This window comes from Mesoplodon densirostris, chromosome 5 (assembly GCF_025265405.1).
Source record: "Mesoplodon densirostris isolate mMesDen1 chromosome 5, mMesDen1 primary haplotype, whole genome shotgun sequence".
In the NCBI taxonomy this organism is placed as follows: domain Eukaryota; kingdom Metazoa; phylum Chordata; class Mammalia; order Artiodactyla; family Ziphiidae; genus Mesoplodon; species Mesoplodon densirostris.
Genome location: NC_082665.1, coordinates 52,712,951 through 52,717,502, shown reverse-complemented (window position 1 = coordinate 52,717,502; position 4,552 = coordinate 52,712,951). Strand labels below are relative to the sequence as shown.

Here is a 4,552-nt window from a genome sequence, read left to right as displayed (position 1 = left end):
AAATGAAAGTCCTACTATTCAACTGATATCTTGCTTCTACCCCCTGCCTTTGTACTTTGTTATAGACAAGTGGCTCTACCGTATATGATTCTTCATCCTAGGCCATGTAAGTAGAAGCCCACAAAAATACACTGTGATGGCAACTTCAAAGAGGATTGTATCTTGCTCCCACTGAGACATAATATAAAAGAAACAAATATATATATATATATGGAGAGAGAGAGAGGGAGAGAAAACAGCAGAGAGAATGCACGCTGGTAAGATGATAAGATTTTGCACTCTCCTTTCGGATGTTCTACTGGGTATAAACAGGAACCATTTAAAACCTAATGCAAGTTCATTGATTTTTTTGGTTGAATATGAGACTGCATGCTTATCATCATCTCTGGCTCTAATTCCTTTCAGTGGTTTACTATAGTTTTCCAGTTTAAGTGCTACAGTAATTTAGGGAGTACCAAACAGGCCCTCTTAAAGTCTTGAAGGTTTAAGAGAGAAATCTGGATATGAACTAAAAACACTTATGTTGGACAATTTCTATGTCTACCTTACCCTGTTTACTGCTCAATCCTTTATTTCTTTCATCTCTGAAACAACTTTATTAGAAGGCTGTTTTAAATGACAACTGCCAATTCTTTCTTAATTTGCTTTGTCACCAATTCCTGTTATAACTCTATTTACATATAACAATAAATCTTGCATTGATCTTTGCATCCTATTTAAATTGTTCTCATCAGGCCGTTCCAGTGAATGGAAGTGTGACTGTGCTGTTCCACGCCAGCGTTATTGAGCAGGGGTGGAGGCGGGGCCAGGACAGAGGGAGCCCACTTCACAGGTGCAGGTGGGGAGACGGCCTCCCTCTCCTCTGGCCCCCACCCCAAACTCACAGTGATAGGCACCTCACTTCCTTGCCCTTCAAAAAGGGTGGATAAAGAAATCCCTCCCAGTCCAAGAAATGATTTGGACTTCTATCTTCAGCAGGGTTGAGATTTCCCCCACTCTTCCTGGCCCCTGATCAAACGCTCAGATCCTAAGGCCTCCTAGGTGCTGGTCCTGCCCTGACCCGCCAAAGGACTGTCTCTCCATGATCAGGGTCCTTCTGCCTTCTTGCCTTTCTTCTGTCACCAGTTCCGAGAGGAATTTCTTTGGACAGACATGATGCAGTATCAAGAAGGGTCACTCCCATGGCCCCCTCCTTCCTCTTCCCACCCCACCTCACAGGTGTTGGGAAGGTGCAGTCAACCAGGAACATAAATATGAATAAAAAATGAACTTGAAAATGACAGGCTATTAATTAAACAAATCTATAAAAATAGTTAGGACATAATTCTGTTCAAATAAATACAAAATAAATAGGCTCCAAGCAGTGTGATACGTTGCATCAGTGGAATGTGAGGCCAGTCCCACTTTGCCCCAGTTGGGATTGGACACGAATCCCCAGTGTGTCAGAAAGAGACTTTAATGCAGTCAGCCAAGCCATTGGCTCTCTTTGTCTTCCCTCTGGAAGAACAGAACTTGTACCTTTGTCCAGCTTGTCTTTTCCAACAATACATAATTAAGGCCTTGAACACCTTTTCCTTCTCTCACCAGGCTTGCAGACTCAGGGCAGAAACTGCCCGTCTTGCTTCAACACAGTGCCCACTGCCCTCATGCCAGCGGGGAGGGAGAGGGAGTTAGTTCTGGGCTGGTGCCAGTCCTGACAGAGGCCAGGGCCAGCTCAGAGCCCCAAGAGCCCCCAGCAGCAGGCAGCAGAGGCCCCCTGGGTCCCAGGACCCATGAAGCGACGTGCCAGGACGCCAGGCAGCCTTGCCCTCGTCATGCACATGGGGATCCAGGTGCCCATCTGCAGGGCAGCTCAGAAGCCAGACTCCTCCCTCTTCCCTGCCAGTGGCTGCACTGCCAGTTGGGAAGTCAGGCTTAGGTAGGGTAGAATTACCCTTCCCCATGGACTGAGCAGAGAGGAGCAGTGTGGGGAGTGGGCTGCAGGCCCTCCTCCTACCATTTAAAACAGCAGCAAGGAAGGAAGCAAGGTGGGCCCGAAAGCGCCCTGCACCAATGGTCTGGCTGCGAGGTCGTGATGGAAGAACTAAGCCAGCTTCCAGCCCAGCTATTTGGCAGGCACCGCAGGAAACGTCCTGTCCCCACACGTGCGAGCCTGTGTTCTGCTGAGCCCTAGACCCTGAGGAACACCATCTTCCCTGGGACGGACACGAGGGTCAGCCAGCGTCAGCAGGACAAACACTGTGGGCCTGCTGGCTCTGCCCCCAACCCTTGAAGGTGCATCCTATAGGGTTTTCACAGCTTGGCTTAAGTCAGCTCAGTGTTGGCACATTCACAGAATGAGATGGCTACACACCCCGGGGCTGCAGGCCCAGGATCAGCGAGTCCACGGGCAGGCTGGCCTCCCTCCCGTCACTGCGACTGCACGCCTAGGGTGATCTTCAGGTTCTCGTACACCATGTAGTTGATGCTCACGGCCGGAATCACCTTCCTGAAGTTGGGGGCCAGCCCCCAGTACAGGTCAAAGGCCCCCTCGGTCCGCAGGATCTGTTTGAAGAGGCTGCACATGGTCACCTCTGGAGAGCCCTCAATGGAGGCTTGGGCCTGCATCCGGGTCCTGACTAGAGCCAGTGGGTAGCTGGCCAGCTGTCCACAGGCGCTGGACACGGTGCCACAGGCCAGGAGCACAAACACACTGGGGTGTGCGCTGTTCACTGCATAGCTCTGCAGCCAGGCATTCTTGAGCATGTCGTAGACGGCCAGGTCTATCCCAGCATAGGGGATGATCCCCAGCATGTTGGGAACATAGCCTTTGTAGAAGGCGGCCATGCCCTCTCTGGCTAGGATCTTCCTGGCACAGTCCAGCATGCCCAAGTACTGGCCTGTCTTATGCAGGGCCATGTGGGTCTTCAAGACCCCCATCAGGTAGCTGCTGCTCTGGGCGATGACCCCTGCCAAGGACCCTGCCACAAGCCTCTCGCGAATCTTCAGAGTCTCTTGGTCACTCCCAATGAGAGGCTTGATCTGCGTCATAGGCCATGAACTTGAGGGCCGACTCGGGGGCAATTTTGAGGACATTGATGCCGTTGCTGCGCCAGAGTGATTTGGCCCCCTCCTGCTCGAATCATCTGGGTGAAGCCACCCATGACGCACATGTTGTTCCTGCGGGAGGCGTGGACCTGCATGAGCACCTTGAGTCTGTCCAGCGGGGCCGTGCAGGTTCTCAATACGGCCCCCGCCTCACCGCCAGCCACCAGGTGTCTCCACCACATCCCTGTCTGCCTCTCCTCCACTGTGAACTCATCGGGGACCGTCAGATTCTTACCCATATCAAAGATCGTGGAATGCTTCCAGTACAGAATGATCTCAGGGATGTTTTCCACGGGATGTAGGACACGATAGTCTCGCCACTCGTTCCAGTCAAGTTCCTTGTACCACTCTTGTCCACGCTCTTGAGGATTTTTTCTGCCTGCTGTTCAGATATCTTGACTCCCAGGTCCCGCAGGGACTGCATGATCTCCTGCGCGTCGATCCGTCCAACATTCTTCTTGTCCAAACTCCTGAATACCAGCCTCAGTTTCTTCTCGTGATCTTGGAAATAATGGGCAAACTCTTCAAAGTCTAGCTGCCCATTGAGGTCTTTGTCGCCAGCTTGTACAATTTTCCGGAGCTCGCCCTCTGTGCGGTGCAGTCCCAGGAGCCGAAGTCCCACGGCCAGGTCGTTGACACACAGGCGGCCTTCGCGGTTGACTTGAGAGTCTGGAAAAGGCTCCAAAGGCGCAGCCGGTGGTCCGAGCCCCCGCAGACGGCGCCGCCGCAAGGGTCCACGGACACCGGCGATGAGGCGGACGGCTAGGTGGTGCCTGCAGCGTCCGGCGGCGGGGATGCCACGCAGCGGCACAACACACTGCTCACCATCGTGCGCGAGGCAGGGGTGACGGGCCGGCGGGGAGAGCGCGGAAGACACGCAGGTGTCCTCAGTCCAGTAGCGCGGACTCCAGGTGCCGGCAAGCCGGCGGGATGGACAGCTTCCGGGTGCTCAGTCATTTAAATGTCTTATCTTTCATCTGTCTCCAATACATTCCCCTATGTAGGGTAATTAAATCACACTATTTTGACCACTCCATAACTGTGCTGTACCTATGGCAAAAACTTCATTCTAGATACCTTATTCATTAGACTTTCTCTTTTGATTCTGTCCAATATTAGTTCCACTTTTTAATTAAAGTTCATGCTAAATGACTCTCTTTATCAGTTAGTTGAGAATAACAAAAACATGATGTATCATATACAATTTTGAAAGTTAATACTTAAAACATCTGGAAATGCTTTTTGTTGTTTTTTTTTTTTTTTTGATTCAAGAGAATCTAAAACCCCATTAGGAAACTTTCTTTTGTCTGACTAATGATGTAGAAGAACAGTGAGAGTCATGGGTGATGGATCCCCTTGGAAGAAATCAATTACTGTCTCATCCACTCTTTCCCTGTGGGAATTCAATGAATGTCAGTACAATTCCAGTTGGCACAGAACCTTGCAAAATGTTTCCCTTTTCTTG

The 4,552-nt window shown here is 50.9% G+C and overlaps 1 pseudogene; it reads right to left on the bottom strand.

The window, feature by feature from the left end:
* Positions 1-2,409: 2,409 nt before the first annotated feature.
* Positions 2,410-3,915, bottom strand: LOC132491002 (calcium-binding mitochondrial carrier protein SCaMC-2-like; annotated as a pseudogene).
* Between the last annotated feature and the right edge of the window lie 637 nt (positions 3,916-4,552).